Below are 18,754 nucleotides of genomic sequence, written 5' to 3'. Positions count from 1 at the left end.
TAATGGCGCCGTGGCGCTAAACTCAATAACCCCACTTTCCAGGCCTGTTGCAACTGGAGCGAACAAGTCAGGGCCACAGGCATCCTACACTTCACCCTTAGCACTAGATTGGGGGGCGGAGCTGTTCTGCCCAGTGCAGTAGTCCATGGCTCTCCAAGGCTGGGCTGGCTAGTAAGTGGCCCCAGTAGCCTTCCATAAGGCAGAGCGCTGGTCGTATCCCTTCTGCTCTCTAAAGGCAGCTGGACCTAGAAAGACCCTCAGATTCCTGGCAGGAATCTGAGGGTCTTTCTAGGGCTTTCCCCTGACCTGTCTCCTCCAACTATCAGCCTCTTCCCCCGAAGGGGGTTGAATCGGTCACACCCATTTTGGCTCCTTAGATCCACGGTGGCATGGCCACAGATGAGTCCCTGGGTTGCAGGGCCCCTGGGTGCTATGGGGGCACAGTCACAGGGCAGTGGCAGAATGAAGGACCCCCCAGGCAGGCTGGCGGATGGGCGCCAGCCATGGAAGGAATCCCAAAATTTAGCACTTGGGGATGGAGAAGGGGTGGGGTATTCTTCCAAGCTCTGCCCACAACATAAGCTCTGCCCACAACATAAGCTCCGCCCATTCCTATCGCCTAGCATGAGACGCTGCTCTGATGATGTTCAGTCCTGGCCTCTCCCACCAGGGGGCGCTGTAGGGAGCAGGGCAGGAGCGCTGGCCCTAGAGGCGAGCTCCCAGCTACTCCAGCCCCAGCCTCCCCCAGTGTAAAGTAGGCACAACAAGTGTCAGCTACTCCCTTTCCTGCTCCTAATGAGCAGAGTTGGGCAGACCCCAGCCTCGGGAGCAGGGAGGAGCAGCTGATTACTGAGGACGATTCAGAGGGAAGGGAATTTGGCAGGTGCTGCTCCACTCCCTTCTGCTGGGGCCAAGCAACCCCGCTGCTCTCAGCCACATCCATGTAAACACCAAGGAACCCCGCTGATTTCGGTGCCGTTCCTCCCAATTTGCCCGGCTAAGGGTAACCGGTGGGAGCCGGCGCTCCAGGTAACCTTGGGGTAACCCTTGCAGCAGCTCCCGCCCCTGCAGGTTGGGGCCCAGGCTTCCCACTCGCAGGGAGAGGAGCCGGGTTCGCATCCAGCACCCGTCTGCACTGAAACCAGATCAACTGATTAGAGCAACCAGAACCCCACATCCTTAAACGCCCACTGATTTCAATGGGAGTCAGGCACCTCAGTACCTCTGAGGATCTGGGCCTTTGTCCTCTCTGGGCATGTGCTTCAAACCGGGGGCTTTGGAGTAACAGTGGCTTGGGGGGGTGTGTGTGTGTGCGGGGGTGTGCAGGCTCAGGGGGTGTGGGGGTGTATTTGTGTGTGTTCAGCCTCGGGGGGGGGTGGGGGTGTCCGTGGGTGAGTGTGCAGGCTAAGGGGTGTGCGTGTGTATTTCTGTGCGAGCACAGGCTGGGCTGGGCACTGCCTGTGTGTGTTCAGCCTCGGGGGGGGGGTGCGGGTGTGTACGCACACGCAGGTTTTTGTCGTCCCTTCTTGGGCCGTGAAATTGACGTTCACCAGCATTTACCGATCAAAATCAAATCCTTCCAAGCCACCGTAGGTAGGCGCATTGCTGTGGCCTTCTGATGCTACAGTGGAGGGAGGGCGGGGCAGGTCAGTACTAGACAGCTAGACATGGGGGGCATGGAGGTTGCAGACTCACATGTGGGGGTGGGGGTGCAACCGTTTGTGTTAGGGCACCTTATTTCTCTCCGCTACCCTTGCAGCCTCTTGTGCTGCCGGTCATCGCACGCCGTGCCCAGAGCTGCTCCATCCCAGCCAGATGCCCCATCTCTCATGCCAGCCGGACCTTGCCTGTTCCCCTAGCCCTCCATCACCCTGTTTCCCTCTGGCTCAGCTGGAGCAGCCAAGGTCTCTGGTGGAGCTCAGATAACGCACTGGCCCTGGGATGGCAGCTAGAATAGCTCTGGCTGGGCAGAGCTGATAGATGGGTACAACACCCTCAAAGACAAATATTTGTTTCTGGGGAGAGACGGCCTTTTCCTGTGGGAACTTGTGCTAAGAAGGGGCCCTGTGGGCTAATGATCTTGTGCCAACCAGGGCAAACAGGGAATTCTCACTGATACCGCCCCGCTGTGCTTGGGAACCAGGGTGTTTGCAGAGAGGAGACCTAGGCTTCCCCTCCTGCTAGGCACAGCAGGGCCAAGTCTCATGCTAGTTGGTGCTTCAAAGCCCCAGCTTCTGGAGTCCCGGCGTGCAGAGACATTGGAAACGGGACTCTCGCAGGCTCAAAACACAGATGGACAAGAAAAAGATCACAGGATGATTTTTTTAATGGCATGACTGTTGAGCCAATCATGATTTTGGGGGAGAGTTGACTCATGATTTGGAACCCCTCCAAGTGGGAGGCAGCATCTAGTGGTTAGAGCACAGGGTTGGGCACCAGGACACCAGGGTTCTGGTCCTGGCCCTGGACGAGGAGCAGGCAGGGGCACCTGCCTAGGGGAGAATTCCCTATTTAGCCAAGGAGCGGATGGTAGAGGCAGGAAGCTCTGATAGATCCTTCCGCCTGTGTGGGGTTCAGACCCTGGATCCCCCGCTCTGGGGTCAGAGAGTCCTGGACGAGTCAGTTATCCAGAACTCCCCACCATGCCCCACGGCTGCCTGAGTCATTCTCAAGGACACCCACTTCCCACGCTGCTCTGGCATGAGTCACCAGCAGGGACCCTGCTCCACCACTGAAACGGGGGACTTTGCTCACCCATTCTGTCAGGACAGGGTGAGGGGGGCTGCCTGCCCCGAACGGGGTGCCTAGCTACAGCAGGATATGCAGAGCCCTGGCAGACTCTCCCCAAACGCAGACTGTGAAAGGAGAGGCGCACCCGTGCAAACCCAGAGACCATGCAACTGGCTTGGCAGGGGAGAGCTCAGGAGCGGTGCAGGTGAGTGTGTGTTTGCGTGTGTTTGTGTGTGTGACGGCACAAGGGTGAGTCACTGCTGAGATGACCTTGATCAGTGACTCCGTTGCCTTGGGGAAAACATACAAACAAAAGCCCCTTGTGTTACCACCTTATCTCCAGACACTAAACCCTTTGATGCAGTTAGCCTGGGCCCTTGACATGAGGGTCAGACACCCCACACAGAAATAAGAGGAAGACAAGTGGAGAAATGCATTCACCCCAGCCAGGGAGCCCTGCGCAACCTCCTCTGGGCTTGTCTAGTGCAGACTGTGGGCTGCAAGGACCCCCAGCGTTGGGAGCTTCCCCACAGCAGTGCCCAGGTGGGACTCCAGTGCAGGAGCTTCCCCACAGCAACTCAGTTCTGGTGGCACTGCCCAGAAAGCGAAAGCTGGCACAAGCTCCCACCCCAAACATTCGTTCCCCTGCTAGCACGCGTTCAGGAGAATAATCCGCAGTTAAACTTTAAACAACTTCCTCTCTCATATCCGCAGCTCACTGAGACGCACTCTGGTGGCGTGACCTCCCCCACAGCAATGCGGCTGCGTGGTGGCATGGCCTCTCCGAGTTGCAAGCGTGGCAGGGGCTTTCACAGGCCCCTCTGCGCGTACCCCCCACCACCGTGTTAATGACAGCTCAGCCAGCAAAGCCTGAAGAGATTGAACCGGAGCCCTGGCGGGTGGGAACAAGGCTCACGGATGGATTGAAACTTCCAGGGTGCAGAGGGCCCCCGATTCCCAACAAACTTCAGCTGTTGCCTGGATATCCTAGGGGTCTCAAACTGGGTGCCCCAAAACGAGGCATCCAGAGTTAGGGGTTACTTTGGAAAATTTGGTTGCACGTGACTAGATAGATAGATAGATAGATAGATAGATAGATAGATGTTACTGGGTATTTATCTATCTGTTCAGGGCCCTGTACTCATTTAGCTTTGGTTGAGGTCTGTTGTGCCCATGGGAGGACTGTATATTGGCCGGGGGGTGTCTCTAGTGGCACCGGATTCCAGGGGAACCCTTTGCCCCCTTGCCAGGCCGGTCTGTGTTCCAGGAGGCGAGCAGTGCCCCATCACAGCCAGGCAGGCAGTGTGTTCTTGCTGGAGGGGTGAGCCTTTGCTGCGTGGCTGGAGTGGCCCCATCAGAGGAGTGGGGGGACGGGACGCCCCATACAGGCTCTGTCCGGGCAGAATCTCCTGCAGCCCTGGAATTTCTGCTCCAGACGGGAATGGGGCTGTCAGGCATTCTAGGGATTGTCAGAGCAGGCCGCAGCCCCTCCCCAAGGCTGGAAAGTCCCACTCTTAATGAGCATGATACCAACACAATGCCAGGCTCTGGGAGCAATTACAGGAACTAGCTCTAATCTCTCTTCTTGATGGCCTCCCACTGCTGCTCATTTCACCTGCCAGCCCTGCATGCTGAGAACAGCCTCTAGGCAGGGTAGAGCTCCTAATAACCTTGCCTGCAGGCAGGAGAATCCCCTAGGATTATCATCCTGCTCAGCCTGTAGTGATAACCTACAGCAGAGGGAGATCCTGCCTAGAGGGGTTGGGGGTGCATCAGTGTCAGCCTTTTGCCCCAGTGGAGAAGTACGAGATGGTGCTTTGCACCAGGACAGCTCACCCCATTGTGAAGTGCACCCAGACAGCCCCGTTGTGTCATGTCTCTACACCAATGTAATGGTTTTGCACCCGTGCAGTTGCGAATTTCACTGGTCTAGACCATCCCAGGGAAAGATGAGGAACCTGGGAGGAGATTAAGGTAGCAAGGGGAGCTGGGCATTCACACCTCCTCGGTGCCTTTGATCACTGCACCCCTAGGCTTCTAGGGGCTGAGCCTTCCTCCCACGGTCTGGTCACACAACACCCACCATCCCTTCTCTCTCCTTCAAAATCTATCCCGCTTGGACACCTCTATGTGCGATCCAGCCACACTGAGAGCCACGCTGGGGTAGTCTGGCCCCCCATAATCCTTCAACAGGGTCCCACGCCCAGTGCGGACACACCAGCATGGCAGAGATCAAAACGAGCCACGCCCACGAGAAGGGCCCTGGGCTCCAGGCTTGGGGGCTGTGATGAGCTGGAGTCCAGGCTCATCACAGCCCCCGAGCCTGGAGCCCAGGGCCCTTCCTCCCTCCTGGCCCGGCACAGAGGGAAGCCTGGGGCTTTCCAGGCCGCAGCTGGGAACACTCCACATCGCCGGCTACCTTGGTGTGCTGTTCCAGCCTGGCAGAGAAACCAGAGGGGCCTTCCTCCAGCCCCGGGGTGCAGCTACACGACAGAATTGCCTCTCCCCTCCTCATTGTCTTTCCACTGCCCTGTCACGCGCTAAGGAGAATCCAGGGCACCTGGCACAAGTGGACTGGGAGAGGCTCCAAATCCTCCATTTATCCCCACATCACCAGCAGCAGGGCAAGTGTCTGTGTCCACACCTTTTCCCTGACCCCCACATTCCCCTCCACACTGACTGGTGACTGCAGAAGGATCACCCGACCCGAGGCCATGATGCTACAGTGAAGAAGCTAGCTTCTATCCTCCCACAGGCCTCCCTAGCCAGAGCCTGCATGTTGTTCTCATAGGGAAGCGTCTGGGTATTTTGATTCCTCTGGAATTTCAGGGCTGGGCTGGGGTCAGTTGTTTTTGGTCCTTTCTCCTCATTGTTTCAACAGCTCACATTCAGCCAAGCAGGAATGTCTACCCAGCTGCCAGGAATGACAGGACTCCCAGCGGGTGTGGGGTCCACGCGTGTTTATTGTGCAAATGTCTCTGCCGGCCCACTGGGGTCCCTGGGCTCCAGCCCCTGGAGAGGCAGAGTTCAAGTTAAGCTCTCCCCGCTGCATGGCTCCGTGTTGTGCACTAATCAAGCAGAGGAGGCAGCTGCAGCGTGGAGTGAGTGCCAGGGACAGAGCTAGCATCCCAACAAAGCTAGCTTTGCAGAGAAACAAATTTAATAGTTTTATTAAGATAATGTTGAAGTAAAAAGGAAACGGTACAGAGTTTAAGCATAGAAGTTTCTGGTTATCAGGGAATAAGGTACAGATTATCAAGGGGTGTGAAATTAGGTTTAGGAACGGGTGGCGTAAGGAATACATAATCTGCAATCTCCCCGATTGGGGGTAAAAGTTTAACCGGTCAAAGTACAGACATTGAGATATGGGGGTATGTTGTCTATAATACACCCATATTAGGTTTCGCTTCTCTGCACCCAACCCAGGAAGCGTTCCCCGCTCCTGCAGCAAACACTCTGGGCTCTGTCTCACCTCCGCTGGGGTCTGTCCCCAGGCAGAGGATGGTAAAACCAGCATGCACAGGCCAGCATGCAAGAACAACCCTACCATAACAAATCGGCATGTGCAGCCAAGCACTCACAAGCAATCCTACAATAACAAACCCGTGTGTACTGCCCGGTCCTCACAAGCAACCCTACAATAACAAACCAGGCTGCACAGCCCAGAACTCAGGAGTGACTATATCAAAACAAATCATTGAATGCACACATTTCCCTTGTGGAGCTGCAGGCAGGATCTCAGCTTGCCACACAAGCTTTGCACTGATGGGGGGGGGGGGGATCTTACAGTAGAATTTGGTCCTAGAAGAACCCAGTCCAGCTAACCCAGTGGTTCTCAAACTTGTGTACAGGTGACCTCTTTCACATAGCAAGTCGCTGAGTGCAACCCCCCTTATAAATTAAAAACATTTTTAAATATATTTAACACCATTATAAATGCTGGAGGCAAAGCGGGGTTTGGGGTGGAGGCTGGCAGCTCGTGACCCCCCATGTAATAACCTCACGACCCCCTGAGGTTTCCCAACCCCCAATTTAAGAACCCCTGGGCTAACCCCTTTCATCCACATTCTGTGTGAAATGGGCAAGCAGGGACGGGAAGTTAGGAAACTGACCAAAAGTGGCTCATTGCTTCCTTTTGGGTCAGGCGAGGCATGCTCTGCCCCACAGTCTGCTGACATATCCATGTCAGGCAATCTAGGGATGAGCCCAGCACTCGATCTGTTCACACTCCAATTCACACTCTGGACTCTGCTTTGGCATGAATCCATGTCCACGTGGGAGCTGGGATCACTCAGCATCCCTGGAAAACACGGTGCCATGCAAAGGTGATGGCGTCGCGCAGCTCACGCTTCAGGGGGCAGACTCCGCACCAGGGCAGGGGCAGAGGGGATGCATCTTGCCTTCCTCCTATCCAGGGGCTGTGGAGGCTGGTGCAGCACCCCAGCTCAGGCTGGTGCAGCCCTGAGCACCACAGTGGCCCCTTGTGGGCGCTCAGAATGGCTGGGGCACACATCTGCACCGGCCCAAACTCCTCGGGGCCCCTTCCCACCAGGGCCGCTGCAGAGGCAGTCCGCAGCTCTATTCACCAGCTCTGGGCATGGTGTAGGGGATCTCTGTGCCACTCCCCAGGGGAGCATTATACCCGCCCTAAGGCCCCTTTTTGCAGCCATAGTACCAGGCTGAACCTGGCTGCAGGTCCTGGGGGCATTAAAGTCAATGGGAGTTTCTTACATCCCACAAGGTAGGACTATAGGCCCCTGGCTGGAAAAGGGTGGAGTCCATGCGTGGGTATGCAGGTATTTGGGGAGAGGTTCCTAGCCTGGTCCATGCTGGCCCTGTAGCTGTGGATGCTAGAAATACCCTGTCTGGTCTGGGTGAAAGGAGATACCAGGGGGTGAGTCACCCGGGAGCAGGGGCCAGCAGGAGGCCTATGCAGCACTGAAAACTCACTCAGGCTTTGTGCTATGACTCTGCACCAGGCTGCATTTCAACTGGGGGGGGTTAACAGGGAAGCCCTCTTTCCTGTTACTGAGGTTGCAGCGCCATCATGTGGCCGTTCTGTTTTACTCCTTGAGAACACCCAAAAATTTTGTTTGCTGCGTTGGTGCAGCCATGCTGGCCCCAGGCTATGAGAGAGACAAGGTGGGTGAGGTCATCGCGTTATTTGGAGCAGCTTCTGTTGGAGAAAGAGACAAGAGGAGCTCTGTGGAGCTCGGAAGCATGTCTCTTTCCCAACAGAAGTCGGTCCAATAAAAGATATGACCTCACCCACCTTGTCTCTCCCCACTCCATTGATAAAACTGGGTTTATAGCCCGCTCTGTTTATTTGCCATCTTGCTGAGCTCTGCTTTGATTGGTCAGGGCCTATGAGCAACCCTCCAGTAACAATCCAGTGTGGGGAGCCCCAGCCTTCAGGGAGGGGGCGAGGGCGCCTCTGATAACAAACCAGCATGTGCAAATTAGCCTTCATAAGCAACCCTGCACAAACAAAGGAGTTCGCACAGTCACTCCAGCACTCAGGAGCAACCCTGCGATAACAAACTAGTGTGTTTAACCCAGCACTCAGGAGAAACCCCACAATACTAGCCTACATAGCCCCACACTCAGGAGTGACCCTACAATAATAAACCAGTATGCATAGTCCCTCACTCAGGAACAACCCTACAATAACAAACTGGTGTGCACCTCCCTGCAACTCACATGTTGAAAACCCTGCCAGTGCCATCTCACAGAAATCCCAGAGCCCTTTGGCAGAGTAGTAGCCACATGAATAATGTTAAGGACCATTTCACACCAGCCAGGGAAACTGTGTTACCACCCTTCTAGCAAGAACCAGCTCACTAGGGACTTGCTAGGCCATTGTAAAGGCATCAGCTATGTCTCTGGGTAAGCGATGGAGCTGGTGAGTCCACAGCAGCTTCACACGATGGATCGGGGCAGCAGATTAAAGGAAGGAGCCATTAGCCCTCCTGTAGGTCCATGGATTCTCTTGACTCTGCACTAAAGGGTTTGGATCTGCCCTGTGGTTCTCCCTTCCACAACCTTGCCTCATCTCATGTGCAGAGTACACAGCAGAGCCCTCCAGTGTGGACAGGGGAGGAGAGATCCGCAAATGTTAAACAGGAGGGGAGAATGGGGAACACGAAGACAAACATTCCAAGCAATAGAATCAAATTCCTTCCAGACAAGGCGGCAGGTCAGTGACTGAGAGTTGATGAATCATGGGTTTGTAGCAGCTGGTTTGTAAAAGATATTAGTATATCATACACATATATACACCTGATGTGATCAGTAAGAAAGAAAGAAAGAAAGATATGTATCAATAGATAGATATGTATCAATAAAGAAAGATATTATGGAGAGAGAGCTATGTATGCAGATAGATCAAATTCAGAGTAGCTGTCAGCTTTACAGATTCATGCCCAACTTTGATCTGAATCTTCTGAACTCCATATGCCAATAGCATTCTCTAGCAGTGGCTGGGCAGGACATATATGCTGTCATCCGCTACTGGCTGGAACACAGAGGAGGTAACGGACCTATTACTGCTCACCATTAGAGGATGTCTGTGTTAGCTCAAGTGGCTGAGGTCTGTGGTCTTGGAGCTAAAGGAGCAGGGCCCTAGACTAGGGTCATCAGCTCTGGGGTTCTGGGGTTTGGTTGCAAGAAGCTCCAGGTGTGATTCTCCTTGTACACACCTAAAGTCGGTATGAAATCATCACAGATCAGAACCACCGCGGTTGACACCCCCTACACAGGGGGTGAATGGTGACACATGGTGAAACGGGGGTGAATGGTGACACAAAGGTGTGAGAATCAGGGCCCCATAGCCAAAGCAGTGATGTAAGCCCTGCTCTACACTAGGACTTTAGGTCGAATTTAGCAGCGTTAAATCGATGTAAACCTGCACCCTTCCACACGATGAAGCCCTTCATTTCAACTGAAAGGGCTCTTAAAATCGATTTCCTTACTCCACCCTGACAAGTGGATTAGTGCTTAAATTGGTCTTGCCAGGTCAAATTTGGGGTACTGTGGACACAATTTGACGGTATTGGCCTCCGGGAGCTATCCCAGAGTGCTCCATTGTGACCGCTCTGGACAGCACTCTCAACTCAGATGCACTGGCCAAGTAGACAGGAAAAGAACCGCGAACTTTTGAATCTCATTTCCTGTTTGGCCAGCGTGGCAAGCTGCAGGTGACCATGCAGAGCTCATCAGCAGAGGTGACCATGATGGAGTCCCAGAACGCAAAAGAGCTCCAGCATGGACCGAACGGGAGGTACGGGATCTGATCGCTGTATGGGGAGAGGAATCCGTGCTATCAGAACTGCATTCCAGTTTTCGAAATGCCAAAACCTTTGTCAAAATTTCCCAGGGCATGAAGGACAGAGGCCATAACAGGGACCCGAAGCAGTGCCGCGTGAAACTTAAGGAGCTGAGGCAAGCCTACCAGAAAACCAGAGAGGCAAACAGCCGCTCCGGGTCAGAGCCCCAAACATGCCGCTTCTATGATGAGCTGCATGCCATTTTAGGGGGTTCAGCCACCACTACCCCAGCCGTGTTGTTTGACTCCTTTAATGGAGATGGAGGCAACACGGAAGCAGGTTTTGGGGACGAAGAAGAAGATGATGATGATGAGGTTGTAGCTAGCTCACAGCAAGCAAGCGGAGAAACCGGTTTTCCTGATAGCCAGGAACTGTTTCTCACCCTGGACCTGGAGCCAGTACCCCCCAAACCCACCCAAGGCTGCCTCCTGGACCCAGCAGGCGGAGAAGGGACCTCCAGTGAGTGTACCTTTTAAAATACTATACATGGTTTAAAAGCAAGCATGTGAAAGGATTAATTTGCCCTGGCATTCGCGGCTCTCCTGGATGTACTCCCAAAGCCTTTGCAAAAGGTTTCTGGGGAGGGCAGCCTTATTGCGTCCTCCATGGTAGGACACTTTACCACTCCAGGCCAGTAACACGTACTTGGGAATCATTGTACAACAAAGCATTGCAGTGTATGTTTGCTGGCGTTCAAACAACATCCGTTCTTTATCTCTCTGTGTTATCCTCAGGAGAGTGATATCATTCATGGTCACCTGGTTGAAATAGGGTGCTTTTCTTCAGGGGACACTCAGAGGTGCCCGTTCCTGCTGGGCTGTTTGCCTGTGGCTGAACAGAAATGTTCCCCGCTGTTAGCCACGGGGAGGGGGAAGGGTTCAGGGGGTAGCCACGCGGTGGGGGGAGGCAAAATGTGACCTTGTAACGAAAGCACATGTGCTATGTATGTAATGTTAACAGCAAGGTTTACCCTGAAAGAGTGTAGCCACTGTTTTATAAAATGTGTCTTTTTAAATACCGCTGTCCCTTTTTTTTTCTCCACCAGCTGCATGTGTTTCAATGATCACAGGATCTTCTCCTTCCCAGAGGCTAGTGAAGATTAGAAAGAAAAAAAAACGCACTCGTGATGAAATGTTCTCTGAGCTCATGCTGTCCTCCCACACTGACAGAGCACAGACGAATGCGTGGAGGCAAATAACGTCAGAGTGCAGGAAAGCACAAAATGACCGGGAGGAGAGGTGGCAGGCTGAAGAGAGTAAGTGGTGGGCTGAAGAGAGTAAGTGGCGGGCTGAAGACAGGGCTGAAGCTCAAATGTGGCGACAGCGTGATGAGAGGAGGCAGGATTCAATGCTGAGGCTGCTGGAGGATCAAACCAGTATGCTCCAGTGTATGGTTGAGCTGCAGCAAAGGCAGCTGGAGCACAAACTGCCACTACAGCCCCTGTGTAACTAACCGCCCTCCTCCCCAAGTTCCATAGCCTCCCCACCCAGACGCCCAAGAACGCGGTGGGGGGGGCCTCCGGCCAACCAGCCACTCCACCAGAGAGGATTGCCCAAAAAACAGAAGCCTGGCATTCAATAAATTTTAAAGTTGTAAACTTTTAAAGTGCTGTGTGGCATTTTCCTTCCCTCCTCCACCACCCCTCCTGGGCTACCTTGGTAGTCATCCCCCTATTTGTGTGATGAATGAATAAAGAATGCATAAATGTGAAGCAACAATGACTTTATTGCCTCTGCAAGCGGTGATCAACGGGAGGAGGGGAGGGTGGTTAGCTTACAGGGAAGTAGAGTGAACCAAGGGGCGGGGGGTTTCATCAAGGAGAAACAAACAGAACTTTCACACCGTAGCCTGGCCAGTCATGAAACTGGTTTTCAAAGCTTCTCTGATGCGTACCGCGCCCTCCTGTGCTCTTCTAACCGCCCTGGTGTCTGGCTGTGCGTAACCAGCAGCCAGGTGATTTGCCTCAACGTCCCACCCCGCCATAAACGTCTCCCCCTTACTCTCACAGATATTGTGGAGCGCACAGCAAGCAGTAATAACGGTGGGAATATTGGTTTCGCTGAGGTCTAAGCGAGTCAGTAAACTGCGCCAGCGCACCTTTAAACGTCCAAATGCACATTCTACCACCATTCTGCACTTGCTCAGCCGGTAGTTGAACAGCTTCTGACTACTGTCCAGGCTGCCTGTGTACAGCTTCATGAGCCATGGCATTAAGGGGTGGGCTGGGTCCCCAAGGATAACTATAGGCATTTCAACATCCCCAACAGTTATTTTCTGGTCTGGGAATAAAGTCCCTTCCTGCAGCTTTTGAAACAGACCAGAGTTCCTGAAGATGCAAGCGTCATGTACCTTTCCCGGCCATCCCACGCTGATGTTGGTGAAACGTCCCTTGTGATCCACCAGAGCTTGCAGCACTATTGAAAAGTACCCCTTGCGGTTTATGTACTCGACTGCTTGGTGCTCTGGTGCCAAGATAGGGATATGGGTTCCGTCTATGGCCCCACCACAGTTAGGGAATCCCATTGCAGCAAAGCCATCCACTATGACCTGCACATTTCCCAGGGTCACTACCCTTGATATCAGCAGATCTTTGATTGCGTGGGCTATTTGCATCCCAGCAGCCCCCACAGTAGATTTGCCCACTCCAAATTGATTCCCAACTGACCGGTAGCTGTCTGGCGTTGCAAACTTCCACAGGGCTATCGCCACTCACTTCTCAACTGTGAGGGCTGATCTCATCTTGGTATTCAAGCACTTCAGGGCAGGGGAAAGCAAGTCACAAAGTTCCATGAAAGTGCCCTTACGCATGCAACAGTTTCGCAGCCACTGGGAATCGTCCCAGACCTGCAACACTATGCGGTCCCGCTAGTCTGTGCTTGTTTCCCGAGCCCAGAATCGGCATTCCATAGCATGAACCTGCCCCATTAGCACCATGATGCATGCATTGGCAGGGCCCATGCTTTCAGAGAAATCTGTGTCCATGTCCTGATCACTCACGTGACCGCGCTGACGTCGCCTCCTCGCCCGGTATCGCTCTGCCAGGTTCTGGTGCTGCATATACTGCTGGATAATGCATGTGGTGTTTAATGTGCTCCTAATTGCCAAAGTGAGCAGAGCGGCCTCCATGCTTGCCTTGGTATGGCGTCCGCACAGAAAAAAGGCGCGGAACGATTGTCTGCCGTTGCTCTGACGGAGGGAGGGGCGACTGACGACATGGCTTACAGGGTTGGCTTACAGGGAATTAAAATCAACAAAGGGGGTGGCTTTACATCAATGAGTATTTCAGGCAGGACTTCACAGAGGGTTCCAATTAGAAATGGTGCACCTAAGTAATTGTTCTTATTGGAACAAGCAGGTTGGTCTGGCCTCTGATTGATACATGGCTAGATTTACCTCGCTGCACCTTCTCTGAGAGTGACTGCAGTGTGACCTAGAGGAATGAGTTCCCTAGACGGGGGAGGGGGGGAAGCAAATGAGTACAAAACAAATCTGGTCTATTTCTTGTTTTGATCCACTCCATCTATATTTTACATCTTTGGCTGGCAGCAGACGGTGCAGAAGGACTGCAAGCCATGCACATCTCATGGCTGCTCGGCAGAAGATGGTACAATAGGACTGCTAGCCATCCTCATCTCTTGCCTGCCTGGCAGAAGATGGTACAATAGGACTGCTAGCAATCCGTATCGCCTGGCTGCTCACCATAAGAAGGTTCAATAGGACTGATTGCAGGACTAAAGAGAATGACCTGGTCAAGTCACTTCTAATGTAGTCCCTGTACCCATGTCTGCCCAGGCGCTCCTGACCAATGTGGCCAGGAGCACCTCGGACATGATAATGACGGCTACCAGTCCTATTGTACCATCTGCTGCCACAAGGCAATGGGTTGCTGCTACTGTGTAGCAATGCAGTACCACGTCTGCCAGCACCCAGGAAACATACGGTGACGGTTACCTGAGCGGGCTCCATGCTTGCCGTGGTATGGCGTCTGCACAGGTAACTGAAGAAAAAAGGCGCGAAATGATTGTCTGCTGCTGCTTTCACGGAGGGAGGGAGGGAACGGGGGCCTGATGATATGTACCAGAACCACCCGCGACAATGTTTTAGCCCCATCAGGATCTCAACCCAGAATTCCAATGGGCAGCGGAGACTGCGGGAACTGTGGGATAGCTACCCACAGTGCAGCACTCCGGAAGTCGACGCTTGCCTCGGTACCGTGGAAGCACTCCGCCGAGTGAATGCACTTAATGCACTTAGAGCATTTTTTGTGGGGGGACACACACTCAAATATATAAAACTGATTTCCAAAAAAACGACTTCTATAAATTCGACCTAATTTCGTAGTGTAGACATAACCTAAGAGACACATCCCATGCAAAGGACTCAGGAAGTTGCAGTGGGGCTGGGATCAGACTCTATTACCAGGGTTTTTCAGCTGTAAAGGTTGTTTGTATTCAAGTGGCACTTTATTCTGTGAGTAGCCCAGGGCCTAGCAGAGGCATTGTTGCCCAAGAGATCCCTGCAATGGGTCTGCAACTGGCTCACAAAGCTGCCCCTGATTCCAATAGGCCATGGTTGTGCTGCCTGTCCACAGCAAGGAGCAGTCCTGTATATGCCTCCCTTGCAGCCATTGGAGGTGGGAAGAGACATGCAACCACCTACTCCCTGCTGAAAAGCACCTGGGGGTGCAGTCATTATGTCTAGCTCAGGTGCTTCCCTGCCCCCATTACTCACCTGAGCACCTCACTCTTTAATGGATTCATCCTCCCATCCTTTCCATGCAGCAAGGCCATGCTGTTTCCCTGTTCCCCCACTCTAGCTCCAGGTGGCTGCTTTATCCATCATTTCCCATATCCATAGGAAGGAGCATCGATGATCTTGTCTGAGTTGTGGAGCGTTCAGGGTGTGATTGAGCTGTGCAAGCTTCCTCTGGTGACACTTTGCTCCATTGAGTAGGGCATCCTTGGGCATGGTGCCCCCCTCTGCTGCTGATCCTGCTCTGGATGTACGTCTTGCAGAGGCAGTATGGGAGATTCTTCCAGAATGCACTGAGACAAACCCAGTCAGGCAGCATGATCAGAGCTTCTTGTTATTATTCATCTTCTAACAGCAGGGTATCATGGTGCCAGGTGCTTTACGAACACAGTGAGAGACAGCTCCTGCCCTGAAGAGTTTGCCCTCTAGACAACACAAACAATTATTTGGGAGGGAAACTGAGGCATGAAGCAGGGAAGTGACTTACTCAAGGCCATGGAACAGAGTCAGGAATAGAACCCAGGTCTCCTGACACCCACTTCAGTACCCTAACCATTGTCTTAATAACACTGCAGCTCGGCAGTGTGCTTAGGCAGTGTGACCTAGTGGATAATGGACTGGACTGGGATTTAAGAGACCTGAACCCTGCCACCTGGCCTGCTGGGTGACCTTGGGCAAGTCACTTCCCTGCTCCATGCCTCAGTTTCCCTATATATACAATAGGGTAATGATACTGACTTCCTTTGTAAAGCATTTTGAGACCTACTGATGACCAGCACTCAGTCAGACCTAGGAATTTGTTATTTAATGAATATTTTCTGTCAGATCTCACTGGGATGGGTCTTGTTTTGTAAATGCCTTTTCTGGGCAATTTCCCCCCTTCCTCACCCCCAGCTTTTGACCCTGCCTGAAGTGAAATACAGTGAAGTACCCTGGTTAATGCAGCCACAATGGGCAATCATCTGCGTAGTGAATAATATTCTTACTTTCCCTACTGACGATGGGGGTTGGGACACAAAGCAACATTCCTTTATTAATAGTTTACATGTACCTAACTCCTTTCATCTGAGGATTTCAAAGCACCTTACGTGTGTGAATTAAACCAGTGTATTTATTATAATCATTAGTTATTATGATGATTATTAACTTCCCTCTCAGGTAGGCCAGCATTATTAACCCCGGCATTTTACAGGGCTGTGCAGTGAGTTGACCACGGGCACACAAGGAGTTACTAACAGGATTAGGAAGAGAACCAAGGAGCCCTATGTCCCAGTCCCCTACTTTGACCAATATGCCACATTGTCACTATTGTATCACAATCTTTCCTGGAGCCAGACTGGATAAAACTACAGTCCAGGAATGGATTACAGTCTTTTAAAGTGATGGCCCCTTTAAGAGAGACAGAGAGAACTTTGAGCATACCAAGTTCTGAGTCGGTTGGGCAGAGAAGTGGAGGAACAAGCTGCAACATGGGGATTTCTCTTAGCAAGACTCAAAAGGCTTCCATAAATCGGGGACCCGACCAGAAACTGGGGACCAGAGAACCAACGATCCTGTGGTTTTCCCATCACCTTCGCAAAGGTATGGGGATTTAGGTATAGGGGCTAATTTGAACAAGGGGCATGATTCGGGGTGGTTGCTTCACTTGTGGACTCCTGGGTTCTAACCCCAGCCCTGGCAACTACCTTGCTGTGCGGACTCAAGCAAGTCACTATGCTGCTCTGTGACTCAGTTTCCCCATCTACAATACTCACCTATGCCACAGGAGTGTGTGGAGGAATCATCAGCTCATGTTTCCAGCAGCATTAATAATGCAGAGAGTTGGTTTGAGAGAGAGAAATGGGAATTTAGAGATTATTTTTGTTTCCTTTTTTCAAACAATAAATTGGAGGATTTTGTGGGGTGAAAGAAAGGTGTTGCACTGGCAGTCTGGGGACCTTAGGCCTGTCTAAGGAGTTGGGACCAATCATCTCTGGGAGTGAAAGGGCCTTCAGTCTCTCTGTTAGCCGGGATTATGAGCCTACCACAGATCATAGGCTAAGCAGAGGTGTCCCGGGTCAGTACTAGGGTACTGCAGTAAGTGGTACTAAGGACGCACTAAGGGGTGCTCTTTCTTCCAAGTCTGCAGGGATACCCCAGTATTGCCCTTGTGGGTGTGGCGCTGCAGGGAGTGGTGTGGCTCTCCCCTCAAGTCAGTACAGACTCCAGCATGCTGAAGGGAGGAAGGAATTATGCTGCAGCAGTAGCCGTATTTCAGATGAGCTGCAAAAACCAAGATGTTGACCATTTGGGCTCCCTTCAAACCCTATGGCAGGGTGCCAATAGCTGGGGTGAACCCCTTTCATCACTGTAGTAGGCATCTGCCCTGCAGCTGTGCTACTGTAGCATTTCTAGTGTAGATATATCCTCAAAATGTGTATCGGCATAGCTACCTAGGTCCGGGGCATGAAAAAACCAGACACTTGAGCTATGTAGCTATGCTGTCATGACCCCCAGTGTAGACGCAGCTATATTGATGGAAGAGGGCTTCCATGGATGTAACTTCGTGGTGTTCCTACAGTGACAGAAAAAACCCTTCTGTTGGACAGGCTGCGGCAACACCGTGGGGCTATGCCGGCACCAACTCCATAGCCTAGTTGTCTCTTATCCTGATGTAAGTGTGGCTTTCTTTGGTTTAGCTTAAATCCTATCCCAAGTGACATAAGTTAAACCGAAAAGGCCATTCATACCAGAATAAGAGTGTCCACATAGGAGGAGGTGGTGCCAGAGCGGTATGATAACACCGGGATAAGGGGTAAAACTTTCCTGTGTAGACAAAAGCCCGCGGGGCTGCGGGTTGGTTACACAGCACTGGTGTACAGCTGGAAATAAACCTGTTCCTTGCTGCTCATGGTCAGCCCGGACCACACTGCCTCCATAAACTGCCATGACCCCAGAGGTGGCTGCCTTGCAGTGTCAGGGAGATGTTGATTATCATCCTGCTGTGGTCTTTCGAGTGGGCCCAACACCCTGAACAAAGTGCCCCTCACAGACATGCTCTCGCCTCCGCCAGCTGCCCCTCACACCCCACTAACCGCCCCGAGACATTCCCAACCCCACCAACTGTCCCTCTGAACTACCCCAACCCCACCAACTGTCCCCTGAGACATTTCCAACCCCACTAATTGCCCCTGAACTATCCCAACCCCACCAACTGCCCCCTGAGACATTCCCAACCCCACTAACTGCCCCCTGAGACATTCCCAACCCCACCAACTGTCCCTCTGAACTACCCCAACCCCACCAACTGTCCCCTGAGACATTTCCAACCCCACTAATTGCCCCTGAACTATCCCAACCCCACCAACTGCCCCCTGAGACATTCCCAACCCCACTAACCGCCCCGAGACATTCCCAACCCCACCAACTGTCCCTCTGAACTACCCCAACCCCACCAACTGTCCCCTGAGACATTTCCAACCCCACTAATTGCCCCTGAACTATCCCAACCCCACCAACTGCCCCCTGAGACATTCCCAACCCCACTAACCGCCCCGAGACATTCCCAACCCCACCAACTGTCCCTCTGAACTACCCCAACCCCACCAACTGTCCCCTGAGACATTTCCAACCCCACTAATTGCCCCTGAACTATCCCAACCCCACCAACTGCCCCCTGAGACATTCCCAACCCCACTAACTGCCCCCTGAGACATTCCCAACCTCACCAACTGCCCCTCTGAACTACCCCAACCCCACCAACTGTCCCTCTGAACTACCCCAACACCACCAACTGCCCTGAGACATTCCCAACCCCACTAATTGCCCCCTGAACTATCCCAAACCCACCAACTGCCCCCTGAGACATTCCCAACCCCACTAACTGCCCCCTGAGACATTCCCAACCTCACCAACTGCCCCTCTGAACTGCCCCAACCCCACCAACTGCCCCCCAAAACATTCCCAGC

Source organism: Eretmochelys imbricata, chromosome 20 (genome assembly GCF_965152235.1).
Source record: "Eretmochelys imbricata isolate rEreImb1 chromosome 20, rEreImb1.hap1, whole genome shotgun sequence".
Taxonomy (NCBI): domain Eukaryota; kingdom Metazoa; phylum Chordata; order Testudines; family Cheloniidae; genus Eretmochelys; species Eretmochelys imbricata.
This window is presented reverse-complemented; position numbering follows the sequence as displayed.